General features: G+C 44.8%; 1 protein-coding gene across 2 annotated transcripts in view; it reads right to left on the bottom strand.

Annotated features, from left to right (window-relative positions):
* NALCN (sodium leak channel, non-selective) overlaps positions 1-18,374 on the bottom strand; it is a 353,058-nt gene extending 334,684 nt beyond the window's left edge. For both annotated transcript variants that reach the window (XM_056109424.1, XM_056109431.1), the window contains exon 1: positions 18,248-18,374. The gene's annotated coding sequence lies outside the window, so the exon portion shown is untranslated. The remainder of the gene's footprint in view (positions 1-18,247) is intronic.
* Positions 18,375-22,553: the final 4,179 nt, after the last annotated feature.

The raw sequence follows: 22,553 nt of genomic DNA, 5'->3' as shown, positions 1-22,553 counted from the left end.
GAGGTTGAATTAATCACTGATGACCAATGATCTCATCAGTCACACACATGTGATGACGCCTCCAAGAAAAACTAAAAGCAAAAGGACAGACTCTGAGAGCTTTGGTGGGTGAAACCCTGGACTGATCTGAGAGGCTGACCTGGAATGAGCATGGGGGACCATTCCCCCCCCCCCCAACATACACTTCCCTTTGACTCTTCTTGAATTCTATCTTCTTAAACCCAGTGATCCAGCAAATGAAATGTTCCTCTGAGTTCTAGCAGCCACTTCCAGCAAACTAATGGAATCCCAAGAAGATCCTGAAAACATCTGTTTTATAGCCAACTAGCCAGAGCATAGGAGACAAGCTGGCCTTGCATTGGTGTCTGGTGTCCAGGGAGAGCGTGACTGGACCCCTCAGCCTGCATCTAGTCAGTCAAGGGCACAAGTGATTGGCAGCCAAGGGGAGGGGCAGTCTTTCATTTGAAGGCCCAGATACTATCTCTGGGTTGGTAGTGCAGGAGCTGACCTGCACTGTAGGACACCCAGCAGGGTCATGAGAACTACTTGTGAGTGTCAGACCCCAAACCCACAAATTGGAACTGGAATCTACATGCCTTTACTCATGCATGCCCCATCTTTCCTCCAGGAAAAGCATCAACAAACCATAGTGTCCCGGAAAGCTCTCTGTCCACACTCTGATGGGACAAGGTTAATAATCTACACATACACTAAAACTCAACAATTAACATGCAGAAAGGCTTCCAGAACAGACCATATGCTGGGATACAAAACAAATATTAGTCAACCTTAGAAGCTTCAAATAAGATCAAGTATGATTTGGTACTGTTGTGCCCAAGTTTGAGATCCCCAATTGTGGAGAGACCAAGTCCACACATGATAATACAAAAGCAAGGAACTTTATTACTAGGCGAGCAAGCGCTAGCCCGAGCTCGGGTTCAAAGTCTCATCCAATGCAGTGTAGTCTTGAAAAGGACCCCAACTCAAAATCACAAACAGTTTATATAGGGTTCAGAGTTAAAAAGCAATTTATATACTGGTCTGTTTTGGGCCCTATTATAATGGTGGTCAGCAATTAGGCAATGATTAGCAACAGTTTCTAAAGAGGGTACAGTGACCTTTCAGGACCGGCCAGACCCAACTGCCCAATTCCTTATCTCGGTCTCAACTGGGAGTTTACCAGAAACTGCAAGTCTTGCTTTGGGGAAATAGAAACTGAGGCCTAGCTGAGACTTAATGTCAGCTGCAGCTTGTCATGGCGTCAGTTTCGCCCTCACACTATTGCTATATCTGATCATAATATAAGAAGGAGAACAAATTAGAACTCATCAACAAAAAGAATGTCAGAATCCCTCAAGCGTGTGATTCTAACTTCTCAGTATCCAATCAGCGGTTGCAGAAACTACAGCTGAAATTAAAAAATACCTGGAGACAAATGAAAATGGAAACAGGAGATGTCAGAACCCAGGGTGCAGCCAAAGTGGTTGAGGACGGAAGTTTAGAGCAATACAGACTTCATAAAAAAAAGAAGGAAATTCCCAAACAAACAATTTCATCTTACAGCTAAGACAACTGAAAAAAAAAAAAAGAACAACTAATAAAACCAATGTTAAAGCAAGGAAGGAAGTAATAAAAAATCAGAGTGGAGAAATAAAACAGAAGCCAAATAAACAATACAAAGATGAATGAGAGCAAGAGCTATTATTTTGAAAAGATTTATAAGATCAATAAACTACACTTATAAAGAGAAGAAAACTAATGGACAGAATATAAAAGAAAAATTACATTGATGCTATATGAAATAGGCTATCAAGAACAGATCTATGACAACAGTTGATAAACTAGAAAAAAAAGGAACACTTTTTTTTAAAAATTTTTATTAGTGAAACACCAAGGGCTGATAGCACAGTGGTAGGGCGTTTGCCTTACAAGCAGCCAACATGGCCGACCCGAGTTCGATTCCTCCGCCCCTCTCGGAGAGCCCGGCAAGCTACCAAGAGTATCTTGCCCGCACGGCAGAGCCTGGCAAGCTACCCGTGAGGTATTCGATATGCCAAACACAGTAACAACAAGTCTCATGACGGAGACGTTACTGGGCCTGCTTGAGCAAAACGATGAACAACGGGAGGTCTGTGATCCGTGATCCACAGTGAAACACCATGAGGTACAGTTGTAGACTTACAAATTTTTGTGCTTGGGTTTCAGTTATACAATGATTGAGTACCCATCTCTCCACCAGTGCAAAAAAGGAACACATTTTAAAATAAATACAAATTAACCTGACTGGATCAAGTATAAACAGAAAAATCTGACTTGTTCCATTATAAGCTTGCAAAATCAAACAGTAATTGAGAAACTTTCCCAAAAAAGTCCTGAACCAAAAGGCTTTACCAGTGAATTTTATCAAACCTCCAGAAAATAATTTAAACCTTTTTTCCCTCAGACTTGTCAAAATATTCAAAGAAGAATTCTTCCAAACATATCTTATTTAAAATAATATTTAGTGTAGGTTACACAGTATCATTAAATGCTACCAATATTATGTAAAGAATTTAAGCAGTCTGGGGTCTGGAGCAATAGCACAGCGGGTAGGGCGTTTGCCTTACATGCGACTGACCTGGGTTCAATTCCCAGCATCCCATATGGTCCCCTGAATACCACTAGGAGAAATTCCTGAGTGCAGAGCCAGGAGTGGCCCCTGAGCATCACTGGGTGTGACCCCCCCAAAAAAAAGAAAAAAAAGAATTCAAGCAGTAAAATAAAGCAAATTATGATCACACAAAGAATCCAAAATTCACTTGAGGCAGTGATTTTCATTTATGCAGAGAAAAATGTTTGACACCATCAGCCACTCCCATTATATCAACAGAACTGAGTATAGCCCAACTATAATTCCCCTGATAAAGGCCACCAGGGATATTTAGGTTTCCTAGGTAAGCTTAATATGTTAATAGGATGTTGCTTCTATGTACCTTAGCCTTATCACTGTTGTGTATTTAAAACCCAATATTATCTTTTTATGGTTACAGAAATGTTCCTCGTGAGTCAATACACCAATCTGTAGAACTTATCTTCTGGTGCCCTTCCCCATGTATTAAAATTGGTTGTTATTTCTGTAGTCGTGAGGGAGAATCTGCACTATTACTACCCATTCACTGACAAATCTTTGCTTGGAAACAGCTACTGGTAACTTAAAGAGAAAATATCTTTGCATCACTCTTTTTTCAATGCTTGGAATTCCCATTCGTATTCTGTGATTATATATTTTTTGTTATTATTGTTGGTGTTGTTTCTGAGCTACACCCAACTGTGCTGAGGCTTACTCCTGGTAGTGCTGGTGGGGCCACATATGCTGGGGGTCAAATGCGGGTTGGCCATATGCAAGGCAAGCGCCCTACCCACTTCACAACTGCTCTGCCCTGTGACTGTGTTTTCACCACTTTTGATCCTTTTAACTCTTGCTTGATAAAATTAAAACTCATCTTTTACTTCGTTGGGGAGGTATTTGCAATAGACTGGGTTGTATCTTCTAGTGAGTCTTTTTGAGTCTTTTGGGTTTGTAGTAACATGCTTTGGAGTGTTCCACCTGCTAAATTAAGAGTATCCTTGATCTCCTAATCCATGTGCCTTTCTCTCTCCTTCACCCCTGTAAGGAGCATCTAGCCTTTGTTTTCATCACCATCTGCAGGATCCAGCGACTCAGAGTCACACATCTGTGCTACTTCTCCTTCATGGAGACCATGTCTGTACCTTCATCACACAGACTGTCCTGGTTCCCACAGCCACCTGTTTCTTTTTCATCCTGCTACCCTGCATGTAAGGTCCCAACGCATGATGAGCAGGACCATACACATAGATACCATTGTGTGTGGGGGGGGGGGGGGGGGGCTTGACCCACACTCAGCAGTGCTCAGGACTTAGTCCTGGATCTGCACTCAGAAATCACTCCTAGAAGTACGTTGGGAAACCATATGGGGTGCCAGGTATCCAATCCAGTTATGCCACTTGGAAGGCATATGCCCTACCTGCTGTACTATCACTCTGCCCCCAACATGCCTTTTTTGTCAAACCTTCCATGGGTGGTGTCTCCTCTCTGGTCCTCGAGTCAGGCACATACAAGGCTCCTTTCAAATCATCTTGCTTCCTAGAGCCTGGTGCACATTAGGGATTTTTGGGGCTAACTGCTACTAGCACAGACCTTTTATACCATTGATTCACTCTGCTATATATTCATCAACTCTGCTATCCACTCAGCAGTCTCCCTAGAACTCATAAATATGGAGGAATGAAATGAAGACAATAGATTCACTATTTATACTCTGACTTCTTGCCCCAAACATGACCTTCCTGTCTTGTCTTTGGGAAAGGTCCACAGAGGTGTCTCATTCATCCATGCTTGGAACATGCTTACACTACATTGAAAGGCATTTCATGGAACAATCATGGTCCAGGATGTGGTTTAGTGTTGAACAAAATATACGATCTCCTCCTACCCAGGATTTGTGGATCGCTCATGTCCTTGAGACAGAAGACAGCACTGAACGTAACAGCAGAGCAACTGATGAAACAAAGCAGAACCTCTGGCCATTACATGCGAGTCCTTTGACCTCCCTCTCTTGGTTTCCTTATCATCACACATCACACTGCCTCCCTGGTTCTCTGTCAGCATCCTGAGCAAGAGCTGCCAGGAAGCCGACTAGCAAGCAACCTGTCTCTGTACCCGAGAGGACAGGTGCCTTCCATCTTCCCACCACCACTGATACTTAAACCTTAAAAAGAAGAAAAGTATCATGTTTCTGTTTGCTTACTGCATAAGTTATATTGTTGATTATAGGAGAAATAGGGGAAAATTAATATAAATTGAATACATGCCATCCTAATGACACTGCTAAACATTAAACATGCTAAACACATGTTTTTGCAAAGTATTTGTGGGATTCCCATTAGGGACTCGTCATTGTATGGGTGCAGTCATCACATGTGCTCATGAGAAAAATGTCCCAGAGCAAGTGGGACTTGTTAAAGAACACATGGAGTTGATTTTGTTTAGCATTTTATGCTAAAAATTAAAAAAATGGGGGTATGGTACCGCCAGCAGGTCAATCTGTACCTATGAAACGGTGCATCAGCAGCCTGATGGTACCTTCAGACGTTCAGATACTCCAAAATTGCTGCTGTGCCTTTGGCCAGATCCCAAAAACTTGGGGCAAACTTTACCAAGAAAGTAAACGGCCAAAAGTTAGGTATGTGGGAGACACACCCACAAACCACCTCCGGCTCAGCTATATAATTGGAGGCATCGACTCTCTGGTTCCTGATCGAACTGCTATAACAGCCATGATCCCAGAGACTCAGAAACAAATCTCGAAACCCAACGGCTTTTGGCAGAAATGCGTCCAGTCCCTGCAGTAAGTTACAGATGTTGGGCCAACCCAGGTGGGAATAGGTTTCATGCCTTGGCCTGTTCCCCCTGGCGACCCAGTGATCGCCATGCTCCAGAGGCCACTGGACAGTCAGATTTGGGCCCACAGTGACAAGACATGTGGGGCCTCATGGGATGGGGGTGAAGCCGGTCCTCTCCTCCCCATCCCAACGAGACCCTGAGTTGCCGCCCACGAACAGCCTCTCTGGCTCCTGATCAAGGGGATCTTAACAGATCTGCTTAACAGATCCCAGAGACTCAGAAACAAATCTTGAAACCCAGCGGCTTTTGGCAGAAATGCATCCGGACCCCGCAATAGGTTACTGTCACCGGGTGACCCCAGGGGGAAAAGGTGATGTCCCTCTGCCTGCTCTTCCTGGTGGTCCAACGGCTGCCATCCTCCAGAGGCTACTGTACAGTCAGGTTTTGGCCCACAGTGACATGCGGGGCCTCCATCTTGGTGGCCGCCATCTGCCAGAGGCCATTGGATAGTCAGGTTTGGGCCTGCAGTGACAAGACACATGGGGCCTCATGGGATGGGGGTGGAGCCGGCCCTTTTCTCTCCATCCCAACGAGATTCCGAGTCACTGCCCACGAATGGCCTCTCTGGCTCCTGATCAAGCTGATTAACGGCAATGATCCCAGAGACTCAGAAATAAATAGCATAACCTAGTGGCTTTTGGTAGAAATGCGTCTAATCCCTGCAGTAGGTTACCAGTGCTGGGCCACCCCAGGTGGGAATAGGTTTCATGCTTTGGCCTGTTCCCCCTGGCAGCCAGGTGGCTGCCATCCTCCAGAGGCCACTGGACAGTCAGGTTTGGGCCCACAGTGACGAGACAAGTGGGACCTCACGGGATGGGGATGGAGCCGGCCCTTTCTTCCCCGTCCCAACAAGACCCAAGTCATCGCCCACAAATGGCCTCTTTGGCTCCTGATCAAGCTGCCTAATGGCCATGATCCCAGAGACTCTGAAATAAATCTTGAAACCCAGCGGCTTTTGGCAGAAATGTGTTGGGTCCCTGCAGTAGGTTACTGTTGCCAGGCCACCCCAGGAGGGAAAGGGTGCTGTCCCTCCACCTGCTTCCCCTTGGCAGCTTAGTGGCCACCATTCGCCAGAGGCCATTGAACAGTCAGGTTTGGGCCCACAGTGACAAGACACGTGGGGCCTCATGGGATGGAACTAGAGCCGGTCCTTTCCTCCCCATCAATGAGACCCCAAGTCGTGGCCCACCAACGACCTTTCTGGCTCCTGTTCAAGCTGCTTAATGGCCATGATCCAAGAGACTCAGGAACAAATCTCGGAACCCAGCAGGTTTTGGCAAAAATCCCTCCAGATTTAATTGTTAAAATTTCAAAATTTCAAAATCGCATGGCCACTACTGCAGCCACATGACAGCATACGTTATTCATAACCAGCAATAGAAAACAAATTGTCTACTGTTGCCTTTTCAGCAGATCTGAGTGTTGGGGTAAAATCCCAAATAATAATGGTGGATCTGGTGTCAAAATATTGAATGTAATCAAAGTAGAGAGAGAGAGTAATGTGGAAATCATCTGCCCCACAGGTAGGGGAAGGGTGTGGGATGGGGGCATATTGGGGTTTTGGGTGGTGGATAATGGGCACTGGTGAAGGTAAAGGTGTTTCATTGTATGAGCAAAACTTAAACCCGAAAGCTTTGTAACTGCTCTCAACTTTTTAAAATTTTAAAAAGTAAGGTGGAGCTCATGCCCAATTCAATCAACTAATCAGTGGCTGAATAGAGGTACTCCTACATAAAAAAATTTAAAAAAATGTAGAATAAACAAGAAAAATCAGAAAGAACCCAAAAGATTGTGTGTAGGGCTTTGCAAAAATAAAAAAAATTAAAAAATTAAAAAATTTTTTTTTAAAAAATGGGTTTTTTCCCCCATGCATGTAGTTCTTTTTTAAGTGGAGCGATAGCACAGCGGTAGGGCATTTGCCTTGCACGCAGCCAACATGGCTGACCCGAGTTCGATTCCTCTGCCCCTCTCGGAGAGCCCGGCAAGCTACCGAGAGCATCTCGCCCGCACGGCAGAGCCTGGCAAGCTCCCCGTGACGTATTCGATATGCCAGACACAGTAACAACAAAGTCTCCAATGGAGACGTTACTGGGCCCGCTCGAGCAAATCGATGATCAACGGGGGGGCCTTTACTTTACTTTACTTTACTTAAATGCTATTTTCTTAGCTGGCTTTTCCCTGCATTTGAAAATCTATGTCAATAAATATGAAGGCACAGATAATCCCAGCTACAAGACAGCATCAACCATCTGTGGCCATCATTTTCTCTCTTGTCTCCTAAGCTGAAATCCTGCCTCCCTCCTTCCTTTCTTTCTTTCTTTCTTTCTTTCTTTCTTTCTTTCTTTCTTTCTCTCTCTCTCTCTCTCTCTTTCTTTCTTTCTTTCTTTCTTCTTTTCCCTCCCTCCCTCCCTCCCTCCCTCCCTCCCTCCCTTCCTTCCTTCCTTCCTTCCTTCCTTCCTTCCTTACGTCCTTCTTCCCCTTCCTTCCTTCCTCCTTCCTTCCTTCCTTCCTTCCTTCCTTCCTTCCTTCCCTCCCTCCCTCCCTCCTTCCTTCCTTCCTTCCTTCCTCCCCTTCCTTCCTCCCTCCCTCCCTTCCTTCCTTCCTTCCTTCCTTCCTTCCTTCCTTCCTTCCTTCCTTTCTGGTTTGGGGCCACACCCAGCAGTACTCAGGGGTTATTCATGGCTCTGCACTCAGGAATTACTCCTGGCTTTGTTTGAGGACCATACAGTGTGCTGAAGACTGAACCTGCAGAAGCGTCATGCAAGGCAAATGCCCTACCTGCTATACTATGGCACCAACACCTACAAACACATACTTGTAACTATGCAGTTGAGAAAGGCACTACCTCGTATTTAGAAATACAATGGATTTGATGTTACCAAATATTGTATTTGATGATTACAATATTCCAACCATTGCTATTGCTATCTTTATCATTATTAATGGACTCTTATCTGGGTGGAGGCCTGATGTGGGAGCAAGTTGGAAAACCTATATAAAAGCCACCTTATACAAAGGCAGGGTGTACATATACTGCCAGAGCCCATGTGCTGCTTATGCTCATGTGGCCGAGCACATGTGGTGCCTGAGTGTATGTGTAGCCCGAGTACATGTGTCGCCTGCATCTCCCCTCTAGAGATGTGTATTTTTATGCTTTCATGTCTAATGCTTGGGTGTGTGTAGGGGCTCTCTCTACCCTTAGAGAAGCCCTTGTTCTCTCTTGAGCCTGTTACTCTCCACTATCTCCCACTTTCTATTCCTTCTTCCCTTCAAAACCTCCAAATAAAATCTACTTACTTCACTGCTTGTCTACTCCTGAAATTCTTTCCTGCAAGAAGAGACAAAAACCATCCCAGGTGACAGAAGTGGAGTGGGAGAAGGTGACCATCTTTCTTTCCTCCCAACTCACATGAGCTACCTGTGGGGTCCACCGACATCACACTGACAACTATATTCACACAGGAGTTTCTTAGCATTTTACTACATGCATATTTACACACATCCTCAGTTGTACTCTAGGGCACCTTAAGAACACTTAAGTATAAAGCTCCAGTTATATAAAGAAAACCAAGAACAACAGGAACCAGAGCTATAGTACAGTGCATAAGGCCCTTGCCTTCCACCCGGCCAACCAGATTCAATGCCCAGCATCCCATATGCCCCGACATTCCCTATGGTCCCTTGAGCATTGCCAGGAGTAATTTTTGAATGCAGAAACTGGAATAAACCCTGAGCATCACTGGGTGTACATTCTTTTATTTTTTCACTTAAAAAATGTAAGAACGTAAGCCACTGTGCATGAAAGGGAAAAAACGGGGAAAACAGAAAAAAGAAAAAAATCTTGCCTGCCATAAGGTAGGCTGGGGATGGGAGGTATTAAGGACATTTGTGGATAGAAGTCCATTTGTCCATTTGTGAACACCAGCGAGAGGACTGCTGTTGGAACACTGCGTGCCCGAAACTCAATCATGAAGAAGTTCAGAATTCTCGGTGATTCAATTTTTCAAAAATGTTCAGAAATGAGAGGAAACATTAGTTGAAAGCTGGCTCCCCAGTGGATGCTGTTCTGTGTCCCTGCCACCTCTCTGAAGCCATTATCCCCATCACAGAAGTTGTAGACAAACTTGTCCAAGTCACAAAGTCTGTTTCGAACCCAGAGTGTCTCCCTAAGAGTGGGAGTCGGGGACAATGCAGAGTTTGACTCTTACGTTCTCTCTGCAAGAACTCTCTCATGGTAGTGGTTTGGCCACAGAGACGAATTTAATTTGTCATTCCTGTAACACAGGGAGAGCAGTGAAACCTAAAGCTCCACCTCATTATGGCCTGCGCCTGCTGAGGGCTGTGGCATACCCTCCTTTATCCGTATTTTGCCTAGATTATCTCCCCAATTCTCCCCTTGGTCCTAGGGGAGGCCCAGGTAGGTGTGGAGGAGATAAGGGCTGGCGCCAGCATCCTTTCTAATGCCCTCCCCATGGTAGTCTATGTCTCTACCTTCCAACGGGGCCCTTCCATGGCTGTGTCTTCACCAAGGCCCTACTCAGAACCCTCTTTACTGGATAATGGAAGTTGAAGTGTTGATGTTCTTGCTTCTCCAGGTCTCAGCAGTGGAGCTGCACAGGACCCAGGTTGCATGTCAATCCTTGGAGCAAGTCTCCCTCTGGCCCCCTAAGAACCCTAAGAACCCACACTTCCAGGCTTTAAAGGGCCACATGCATCTTAGTCTTGAGTGTAATTGGAAACAAGCTTTTCTTGAAGGAAAGTCCAGCATTGTGTTAAGCTGTTTTCTCCTACGGTGTCCTGAGTCTTTGGTCTGGCCCAAGGACACAGCAGAACTCAGCCCCTGAGACAAAAAGACTGAGCCTAAGATCCTTAGGGTCACAACAGCTCAGAGTCTCTCTCTGTTTCTCTGTCTCTGTCTCTCTCTTTCTCCCCCTTTCTTCCTTTCTCCCCACATTCTCCACCCTGGCCCTCAGCTATTGCATCTGTGTTATGTTTGGTTTGGTTTGGGGGCCACACCCACTGTGCTCCAGGCTTACTCCTGGCTCTGTGCTCAGGGATCACTTCTGGTGATGCATCTATGTTTCAGTCCTCATTAAATCAATATGTAAACCTGCCATAGCAACTGTTCCTGCCTCCAAAGGACCATGGAAGCCACACTCCAGAGCTAGATGAGCCACTGAACAGAGGAAGCCAAACAGACCCACGTTCCTCTCTGGTCCTGGATGTGCTCTTCTTCCCCTTATTTCAACAAACAGATGGAAACTTAGGAAAGGATGGTATGCTTTGTCTCCTCTTCCAAAGGAAAGTAACACCTAGTGCTTTTCCTGGCCCTTTCTGTAAACATCTTGCAGTGATGTCACTACATCACCAAGGATGCGGTTCTATTCCTTTTTGTTTTCCTAACTGGGTTTTCTTTGACCTTTAATAACTCTGGCATATGGCACAGAAATTCAGGCTAGACCCTGATTCCCCAACATCCTTTTGGCCACCACTGTGGTAAATGCCAAACTGGCTAAGAACAGAGGAGGGAATGCATCCATATCTGTGAAGCCAGAATTGCCAGGTTCTGGAGCACTGGGACCCAGGCTGAGCATCGTCTGAGCAAATGCAGTCTGGCCATGGAGCAAACCCTTGTTACTCATTCCAAGCTGAAGATGGATAATTGTAGGCACTATTCTGGGTGCAGAGTGGGTGTCGGGAAATTGTACGAGGAGAATATCAGAGTTGCATCACCAAGGGCTACACATGTGAGTCTGAAAGAAAGCCAAGTGTCTTATTCTCAGAGTGGGCTCTTGGGGGCCACCCCCTCCTCCATCTGTGATAGAAACTTCCATCACCCAACCTTTCAAAGACAGGCATTTAGTTTTAACAAATGTTACTCTCACGAAAACATTGTGAAGACTCAGCAAGAGGATTTATTTAAGTCGTGGGTGTCTAATTTTGTAATATGAGCCCATAGGTGAATCAAAGGTAAATAAAATAAAATACTAGTTTTGCATGTGATTCACTCAGGGTGGTCTTTCTGCATATGTGTATAGTGCCAGGGATTGAACTGGGATGCTCACAAGGGATTCAACTAGATGGCCAGTGGCCATATGCAAGACAAGTGATTCCCAAAACTATTCATGATAGTTTCCCACGCACATAAGTCCAGCACCACCAGTGTTCCAAGAATCACAATGTCTTTCAAGTCCTACTGTACCTCCATCACCAACTCAGTTTTGTGGACCAGTTTTCCCATTCCCTTGCCCTGGTCTGCTGTTGCTACCTTGCCGTGTATCTCACATAGGAGAAAGATTATTCTGTGTCCATCCCTTTCCTTCTGACTTTGTTCAGCATTGTATCCTCTAGTTCCATCCACATCCATTCACTGGCATAATTTTGCCCTTTCTCAGAGTGTATTCTGTTGTGCGTGTGTGTATCACAACTTTTTGATCTGCTCACCCGTAGCTGGGCATTTGGGTTGTCTCTATGTCTTGGCTATTGTCCTAAGTGTGGCACTGAACACAGGTGTGCCTTTCAACACATCCTTTCAACACTCCCTAACAGACTTGATAAGAACCTTCCAAGTATTTTTCTGGAAACGGTTTTTGAAAAACTCTGCCCTAGTGATTCCTGCATGTTGTACAGTGTGAAACTAAACGAGCTGTAAGTAAAGTGAAGATAAGCTCAGAAGAGCATCTGGACATCTGCCTACAAAGCTTAGAGTTCATTGCCCAGACTAGTTGATGGACAAAAGAAAATGCAAGACAGACAAGTTCAAGAAAACACAGGCAAAATAGAAATCTGAGACCAAAGTTGATTTGTAACTGATGTCTGCACGGTATGTTCTAGTCTCCAGTTCTTCTGATGGAACATGATCATTTTCTTAAAAGAGAACTATTTATATGAAATATGAGTGATATGCAAGTATAGATTTATTTTTACTTTGGGAAAAATCACTAGAAATGTGGAGTTTCCCTGTCTTTTCTACCATAACTTTATAGCAGAGGTTCTCAGACTTATTTGGCCCAGTTCCTTCTTTTCAGAAAAAAACAAAACAAAACAAAACTGTCCCTCACCCAGCAGCCCCATCCCTGGAAACCTATCTTCTTTAAGGAATACACAGAAAATGTCCCCCAGTTGCACTTGAGGCTATGACCACCCTCCTTGAACACCAACCCCCTAAGACTACTAGTGGTACCTTCTACTCTGGAAGACAGAGATATAGACCAGAGCTTTGAGATGGCTCTATAAAGGCCTTTCATTTTCATTATTGTTGCTGATTTTGATTTTTGGTGTTTTGGTCCACACATTTTAGTGCTTCAGTATTACTCCTGCCTCTGTTCTCAGGGATAACTCCTGGCAGTGCTCAGGAGTCCATATGTGATGCTGGGGATCAAACCCAGATCGGCTGCAAGTGTCTGACCTGCTATACACTCTTTTCAGCCACCACTTCCATTTTTTTTGGCTTCTTTGGTTACACCCAGCGAAGTTTAGGGGTTACTCCTGGCTCTGCACTCAGGAATCACTCCTGGTGGTGCTTGGGGGACCAGATGGGATGCTGGAGATTGAACCCAGGTAGGCTGCATGCAAAGCAAATGTCCTTCCCACTGTTCTATGTTCTGTACCTCTGGCCCCTCTTCCACTTTTTTTTCAGTTAATAAAAAATAGAAAGTTATTGTGGGCCTCCCAAGCTTTCTTTTTTCTCTATAAAGTATTTTGGGCTGAGGACAATGGGAAGGCCATTGCAAGGGGACTTGCTTTCAAACTCAAAAGTTTTGCTTTTATCTAATAAATAAATCTCTTATCTACAGTGAGCTCAATCTTTGTGCCTAAGGTCCTGGCAGTGGCAGTTAAACAACTCTCTACACTTAAAAGTGTCTCATTCCTGGTTCACATTATCTGGGATGTTTTTAACCCCAGGCAATTTTGGTGACATAGATTCACAGTATTTTAAGCCATCACTGACTTGTATCTTGTCTGACACAGACTTTCATAATTTGTACTTTATGGGGGGAAAAAAGTATTTTTTTTAATCCACTCCTGCTCTAGAAATACGTGAAGCTGATCTTCTATGAATCTCATAATACAAAAAGAGAACTGCCAGAAAAAAAAACTAGAGCTGGAGATTTAGTTTAGAGAAACCTCACTGAAAAATAAGAAGTATTGATTTATGTAGAAATAACATTAACCATGCTCACTATGTCCTAAAGCCTAGGATGGGTTTCTCCACCATTCCCCCTTGCCAAATTTGGAATACTGTTTTCCAAGTAAATTTCTCCCCTCCTCCACTCCATATCCATCCTGAGTCCCTGAGTATCCCGGCACTCAGCCTTCAATCTCCTATCCAGTTTCTCCGACACATCCCTGAACCCCCACTTATCACCCCTCACTCTGCACCCCCATCTTAGTTCTGGGCAGTGGATTCATGCCACAGATGAGTGAGGAGGAGCCACTTTAAAGCAGATGCTGTGGTGCATGGCCTTTAGTTTTTCTATCAGATCAAAAGCCTTCCTGTTTTATAATGAATCCATTCATGTTTGAAAACAGGATCATTTTTCTTTTCCTCTAGACTCTGGCTTGCTGGCTTTCTTGATTTCCTAGGCTGAAATGATGGTATCTGAGCCCACTGGTGATACAGAAAACTTTGAAGAGAAATTGCATCTATGGGCAATGACTCTCCAAATAAACACTTACAGGAATACTTTGGGCTGTACCCATCATAGTGCTATAGTAAATAGTATATGGAGAAATCTAGTAATTATAACTTTATTAATTTGGGATCCCTTTACCCTTTAATCACTTCTAAAACCTCTCATTTATTTTGAATTTAAAAAAAAAACCAAAGTGTTCACCTGATTGTCCCTAATCCTTTGCTAGTTTTTATGGTTCATGATAACCATAAAAACATGTGGTCCATAATAAACATTGTGTACATGTTTTGGTACATTTTTAATAGCTTTTCATAGGGAGAGAAGGATCTTATTTCATCAGTAACATGACATGTGCTCCATTTGCTCTTAGCTCCTCAGCAAAAGGGCATTAGTTTCAAGTGTCTGTGCTCTCTCTTCCATTCCTGTCATCTTGGCCCCAGTCTTCTTTTCTCTTCTCTCACTCCCTCCATTTTTTGGAGTTTAATCTCGGCCCTCACCCAAACAATTGGAGATCAATCTCACTCCTCTCTCTCTGTCTCTCTCTCTCTAATTGATCATCAATCTCACAATCTCTCTCTTCCCATAATTAAAGATCAATCTCTCTCTCTTTCTCTCTCTCCAATTGGAGATCAATCTCTCTCTCCACATAATTGAAGACTCCCGCCCACCACCACACAAACACCTCTCTCTGATCAATCTCACTCTTGCTTTCATCAATAACTTCCAACTCCAGTCAACATCAGCTTCAGTGACTCCCCTAGTTCTCGGGCTGCCTCCCTGGCCCTCTGCTGTCCCTGCTCTGGACAGAGGGACTCAGGGCCTGTCCCATGAATACCTTTAGTTCTAGTGGCTGCACCTGGCATATGCTCTGGTGGAAACGTTGCAGAAGTCAAGTCATTCTGCCAGACCTGCTGTCTGCTATTGCTTTGGCCTTACCTCATACTCAGGGTGGACGTGCTCTACTGCCTGAACTTTGGACAAATCTCAAGGAGAGGACTGTCACCTGAACCTCAGCTGGTCCGTCATTCTGGCTCAGCATTTTCTGGTTCTAGGAACCAACCATTCTGTACCATGGGGCATGGGGTTTTCACTACAGAAACTTTCTGATCAATCTCACTATCTTGCCCCATAATTGAAGATCAATCTCAATCATTTAAAATCCAAACAGCAAAGTAAAATGAAAAAACTTCATGAACTTAAAATGATTTTCCCCTGAAAGACCTTACTTTTGCCATCCTCAGATTAACACTTTCAAGACATTCCTACATTGGTTTTCTACTAAGAGGTATAACTAATAGATGGATTTCATCTGACTTTGTTAAAAAACTTGCTAGAGTAGAAAATCATTAATTCCAAGCTATCATTTAATCTTTGTATATTCATATCAAAGTGGACAGTAAGACACAAATACTAGGAAAGAAATTTAACCCAGAAAGCACATAGGCTTCTTAGTCAAAATTATCTTAGGAAATCTATACCCGTAATGATTTAAATACTTCATTTGTCACGAATACAACTGATTTGAATTCCTCATAAGAACACCAGATATAAATAAATACCTATACTAAAGCTATGAGTATGCTATACTGTGATATAAAACTGAAAATAGCAAATATTCCATTATAGTGACTCTAGAGTCAGGGATTATGTTTTGCGCTATGTTATATAGCTATTTACACATTTTAGTTAAGAAAAGTATATAAAAACATAAAAATGTACTTTTGTTAAAAATTAAATGGAAAAAAGAGTATGAACTATGCAATATCATGACTTTCAGTACATAAAGTATGCTATTCAAAAGACTATAGCAATAAATAGTATTACAATCATTTGTGTTGAGTTGTTAAAAGTAAAAATGTATATTTCTTTTTTATCCTTTATTTTCATTTTTCTATTTTGTCTCTTATTTCTATTACATCTTCTTACTTTAAAATTCAATTAATACATTTAAAAGAATTTAAATTAAAATTTTAGTTTAAAAATGTAATGCCTACACACAAAAGCATAAGGGGTAAAAGTCCTCGCTTGGGTCCTCGCATTAATTAGACTGATAACAATCAGCGTGGAGAGATGGGACAGGATTATATGCCTGACTTGAAGCCAATCCTTTAGAGCTAGAGCCCAGCACCACATACTGTCCCCTGGGCTGAGCACTGAGCTAGGAGTAAGCCCTGAGCACTGCTGGGTATGGCTCAGAACACCTCTCACCCCACAAAAACAAATAAATAAATAAATAAACTGATAAGCACAAAATGTAAGTGAGGTTCCGAGATGGTGGTGCCACGCTGGGTGAGAGATTCATAATTCCCTTAAGTTCTAGGTCTCCAGACCAAACCAGAAAACTAAAATACCTATCCACTAGGTATATTTGTCTCTTCAAATGGATTCAGAGTGTTTGTTGGGGTTTATCTCTTCTCCCCAACTGAACCCCAGCTCCTAGAACAATGACTGACTTCTAGGAAGATACACTGTTTAGGGTCAATGTGGTTCTTTGTTTCTTCATAAACTCAAAATTCACTCCTCTTAGGACAAATCTACGTAGTCATGAAAACCCTAAATTTATGTTATTAGCATCATAGATAAATGATAAAGCAAGTCCAGACCCATGTGCCCAATAAATGTGTAAACCTTAACACACACACACACACACACACACACACAATGTAGAAAAGAGAGAAGAATCACAGAAAAACACATTCCAAAGAAACATCATATCCAGAGAAGAAGAAAATACTAATAAGTCCTTCAATCTTTAAAACATCCACTTAATTAGACCTGCTTAAGTATCAGTGTTTCTTTGGAAAGTTGTCGTATTTTCCTGAATATCTCTGTGGCAAACACAAGATAATGGTGTTCCCACCATTGTATAAAATGTGCCTTAGTTCCACTTTTGGTAGAAAGTAGGAACCATAGTCCACCATGTCTGCCAAAATCTTATACAACAAATAAAAGGGGCCAAGAAGCCTGTTCCCTTGCAAATTTCTCTCCCAAGTCTGATTTGTGTTTTCTTCATTCCGACTTTTAACGACTGCTGGTTCCAAACGCACTGCAGAAGAATGGAAACTTGACATGGAGAGAAGTGCAGGACCAGCACCAAGCGATTAAGAAACACACTTCTGTTTTGGTTGTTATAGAGGCATGAGAATCTGCGGTGTTTGTACCAAGACTGTTGAGGCTTAATCCCTAAATGCCAAAGTCATTCCTCCTGGCTGTCTACCGCTGCAAATATCACAGACATCCCAAGGGGTGACTTAATTTCAAATAAAGTCACGGTTGTTAGTAATAAAAAAAAAATCAGAAAAATATAAAATAAACCTGCCTCCTAATAGCCACCTGTTAGTTTCCCACCACCGCAGACAGTCTCCTTCAAGCCGGGCCTGCACCCGGTAGCGCCTGGACGTTACTGCCCATCGCGTCTGGGCAACGGCGGAATCCAGACCTGGCCAGCGGGACCACGGAAACAAAGTGTCCACAACATGTGGGCACACACAAACAACGTGACCACACACCGAGGGCACGCCAACAACCTGACCACCCGGTGTAAGCGGCGCAAACATGAGCACACGACGTGGACATGCAGAGACTCCAGAGACTCGGACCTCCCAGGCCTGGCCCTGGGCCCGCAGCCCCCGTTGGCAGGCTAAACGCCTTTCCTTCACCGTGAGGCCTGAAAATGGGCAGATGGAGCCTTAGATCCTGCATCAGGTCCACTGCTTGGAGTTATCCGGGGATCCCCGACCCCGATGCCCAACCCAACAACCCTCAGCAGCCTTTCAGGGCTCTGGGCCAGCCGGGCCTCCCTCACGTGCCCCGGGGACCACCCAGCGCGCAGTTTGGACAGGACCCCGCGCTGCTGGCCAGGAGGCCACCCCGCCCAGGCTGCCCACGCAGGCCAGCTTCCCCCTCCCCCGGGGGCGCAGCGCGGGGCATCTGCAGGCCGGGATGCGAGGTGGGGGGCGGCAGGCCACCCTCGGTCCCCGATTGCGCCCCGTTGCCGCGCGGGAGCCCCCCCACCCCACCGGGCCTGCAGCGTCTAGCCCAAGCGCTTGTCGGCCGCCCCCAGCATCCTCCCGCATCCTCCCGCACCTGCCCGAGGCCGCCCCCCGCCCCGGCCCCAGCCCTGCTCTCGGGCCGAGCCGTGACCAACCTGTAACCCCGCGGCGCGGCGCGGTCATGGTCGGGGCGCGGCGGCCCCCGCGCCCCCCGCGGCCCCCCAGCTCCCGCCGTGCGCTCGGCGCGTCCGCGGGTCGGAGCGCGGCTGGCGCGGGGCGGGCGGGGCCTGCGGCACGGGGCGGGCGGGTCGGGCTCCGACACGCTTTTCCTCCTTCAAAAACAAAAAAACGCTCGAGGACTCCAGCCCTGGGCGCGTGGGGCCGCGGGGGGGAGCGGACAGGGCCCCGGCCGCCCCCGCAACAGCTGATGCGCCCGCGCACCTCCCCTCCCCCCCCGCGGGAAGGGCACCCGCGCCAGGCCACCGCTTGCATCGAGGCCACACAGGCCTCTGAGTGCGCGCGCGTGTGTCTGTGCACGTGTGTGTGTGTGTGTGTGTGTGTGTGTGTGTGTGTGTGTGTGTGTGTGTGTGTGCAGCTTGTGCCTTGTCTCGCACAGGCCACCACAGTGCAAGGGGGAAGCACGACCGGTGAGCGTGCGTCTTGGTGGCCGTGTGTCTGCGCGCCGGATTGTGTCTTCATTCTGGGTCAGGCAATCACAGCATGAATGACACCAAGCCGCATCCTCTTCCTCTTCCTCCTCCCCTGAATCCATCCGGGCGGCTGCAGAGCTGTTCAGAAAGGATTGGGCCGCCCACCATTCCCCACCCGACAAGCATCTCTCTTCAGGTCCACTCTGCTGCTCGTCAGCACCCAGCAGAGAGGGTTAGCGAAACCTTAGGGGCCCGTGGATCACGCTGCAGTGCAGGAGCACACCCCTTTTCTCTCACTCCTGCGTACTGACTTTGGGGCGGACCTTGTGCCTTTACTGGAGTGGAATTCTTTTCACAAGAAAAATCAGAACTAAACGAAAACATGTACGCGCCCAAAAACACTGGGGGCCAGGGAAAGAAAGAAAAGGCCGGCACACGCCTGAACGGGTCAGCTGGTCATGTCTGTCATGATCAAAACAAATTATTATCAAAACAAACTGGCAATCATCCATTCAGGTGGAGTTAATGTAGCACCTGTTTATCTTTTAAAGATTTAATACCAACTGGAATTTCATGAAAATCAACGCGATGTGTACGGTAAAAAAAAAAAGAAATCTTGAAGATTTTGGAAAGACCAAGCATATAAAAAGTTATTTTAAATAAGTAATAAGATCAAACGGAACTATACTTCATCACAGGAATGGGAAGTTACTTAAACCTGTATGGGCTGTTAAAGTTACAAACATTTACAATTTGTTTATAAAAACCACCATTGGTTTCATCTTAAGTTACTTCTAACTTGATTAGTTTGCTTCTGTTTGTATCTTAAAGATATATAGTCAAGTATCATTTTTCTAATGTATCAAGCTATAATTATCTGAAGGAAGTCATATTAGTGAAACTGAAATAGTCTAGCAGAAGCTTCCCCAAAAGATGCCTAGTTTATGTCCCTTTTTCAAAGGCCTGACAGGCTGAGACCATCCATCCTTGCTAAGATAATTAGCTGCACCCGACTTCTTAGAACTAACTGAGCCACCCAAACCTTGTGAATCTGGGTCCACAAAATAGTCTATGGACCTTGCAGATCTCCAACCTGTGCACCTAAAACCTCCATCCTGTATACCTGACACTCAATTCCTACAACTGACCCTCTTCCCAAGATATGCTTGAAGTATTTTATGTACATTCTACTATTGTTACATGATTGGCTCAGAACATTTTATCATTTACCCAAACTATTTTAGACATCTCTGATCTTTTTCATGTGACTGGCTCAGAATATTTCATAAACAAATTACTTCCTTCCCGGAATTGACTAGACATCTGTCAACTGTCACCCCTTCCCAAGACTAGGTAACCTCTCGAAAGCAAAAACTTCCCACCTACAGTAGCCCAGAAATAGACTAGAAAAAGCTTCCCCCATTAATTCCAGACAGACTTTGGGGGGACTTCACTGTGTCAGTAGAACACTGTATTATTTTTCTTTAAAAACCTTGTTTAGCTTTTGCCCAAGCCATCTCACTCTTGATGAATTCATTTTTTTAAAATTTATTGAATCACCATAAATTATTAAGTAACAAAGCTATTCATAATTTTCAAGCCTACAATGCTCCAACACCAATCCCTTCCCAAGTGTCCACTTCCTTTCACCAACATCCCCAGTTTCCCTCCCATCCCTACTTCTATGACTGTCTCTTTTCTCTTTTTCTTTCTCCTTTAAGGCACTGTGGTTTGTAATACCATAAAGTATATCCTTCATACGGCTTGACCTCCTTTCAGCAACCAGTTCTCATCCAAGTTGACCCTTCCCCCATCATTGTCACAATGGTCCCTTCCTGCCCTAACCCCTCTCCCAGCACCATAACAAACTTCCTGACTTGGTGACTTCATTTACCAACCCACAGCCCAGACCCAGCAGGGCCTGGTTTCAAGCAGCTCAATTCCCTTCAGAAATCAAGACCAAGATTGTCATAATTTTTATATAAAGTGATAACGGGGAGCAGTTGTCTCAATCTCAGCACCACTCCCCAATCAAATATTTCAGATTCTTTCCCATGGCGTGTTGAACCTCCCACTGTCAGTATTTATCATTTATGCCAGGGGCCAAATAATCCTACAGAGAAGTTCTCTGGAAATTCACTGCCTCTGGCAAGGTGAAATGGAGGAAACTCAGTAGAACCCCCAGGAACCTGTTTGTAGGGTAAAATAATCATCCGCAAAACCAGATGCTCTCGTCCCCACCGATAACCACAGCATGGCTCCTACCTGCTCGTCACTTTCCTGTTGTTTTTTTGAACCACTGAAATTTGGGAAAATAGGTCTGCATCTTTTCTAGGTCTAGCTCCCAATTATCCCCATGCATAATAATGTAACTTCCTTCTTGGTAGATGCAGTACATTTTACACGTGTGTTCTCCTTGATTTATCTTGCTCAATTACCCACATTTAAATACTGTGAGCTTTTCAGTTTATTATAAAAATAAGATTCCAGCCAGTTGTGCATGTCTACGTGGCAGAGACCAGTTGGAGGCACCCAGCACTTTTTCCAAATTGGTGGCACGCATGGCCTTCCACCATGTTACAGAAGTTCACAGAGAGGTCCTGGCATCTCTTGATAGACCAGGTCAGCCTGAGGATTTTCCCTCTCCCGGCATCCAAGAAATGTCTCACAGGCTCTACTGTTCTCCCACCTGGGGCCTTTCACAGGGCAGCACTAAGAGGGTACTGCATCACTGCGGCCACCTGGGCTGGGTGCTGCCTCAGCTCCTGGGATGTTTATTTACAAGCTTCAGATTCAGATGCACCACGGTGGAAACTTATTGCTCTGTCAGTCACCGAAGACCAGCTTCCTGTGAAGTTCCCTTGCTTATAAATTCACTGCCTCTGTCACTGGTGTTTCCTTGTTTTCATGTGCAGGCCAATTTCCAATTAAGAATGTCCAAGGTTGCAAACCTATATTATTCATGACCCCTCTCCCCGTTGCTATCTTTGGTGTTGTTGTTGTTGTTGTTGTTGTTGTTGTCTTTTTGTCTGAGCACCAGCAGTGCTCAGGGCTTATTCCTGGCTCTGTGCTCAGGAATCACTCCTGATGATGGTCAGGGACCATATGGGGTGCCCAGTTCAGCTACATGCAAGACAAATGCTCTACTCCCTGTACTATCTCTCTGCTCCCACCTCCCTGTCCCCCACACCCTGCTGTCTTTAATACTCACCCCCCAACAAGCATTTGAAGACGGGAATTCCTTCAGTTAAATCTGTGTTAAAGAAACAGTGTGAGATGAGGAAGGGGTGTTGTCAAACAGAACAGTCAGATACAGGGAAATTTAGGAAAAGGAGGATAAAGGCAGACTGATGAGTGACCAAGGTAGTTGTAATGAATCAGAGGATATCGCCTCATCGTCTGGCAAGACTGTGCAACTTAACTAGGAAATGCTACATCAAGAAAACTTGATAGAAATGGGGTATTTGCTTTTCATTAATGTCACTGCCCCCACTATTTAATTCTACCTCAAATTTTTGCCTCATCTGACACCATAGTAACCAAAGAAACAAAAGTATATCTAAAAGGGAACATTTTAAATCCATAATGTGGTGCAAGAGAATGGAAGGGGGTGTTATATGGGGCTTTAGAAACTGAACCAAATTCCAGAAGAATTCTGTTATGTTGGATTTTTGAGATAATGACATAAAGGCTCACCCAAGATGTGCTCCTCTTATTTAGCTTTTGGTGAACTTCATTAAAACTAATTTTAATATGCACCCTTGCTTAAATTGTATTATTTCAGTCTCATCAACTGTACCGTTATCACCAA

This window comes from Sorex fumeus, unplaced genomic scaffold (assembly GCF_029834395.1).
Source record: "Sorex fumeus unplaced genomic scaffold, SorFum_2.1 ptg000008l, whole genome shotgun sequence".
Lineage (NCBI taxonomy): Eukaryota > Metazoa > Chordata > Mammalia > Eulipotyphla > Soricidae > Sorex > Sorex fumeus.
The sequence above is the reverse complement of the archived record's forward strand: the minus strand, read 5'-3'. Positions and strand labels throughout refer to the sequence as shown.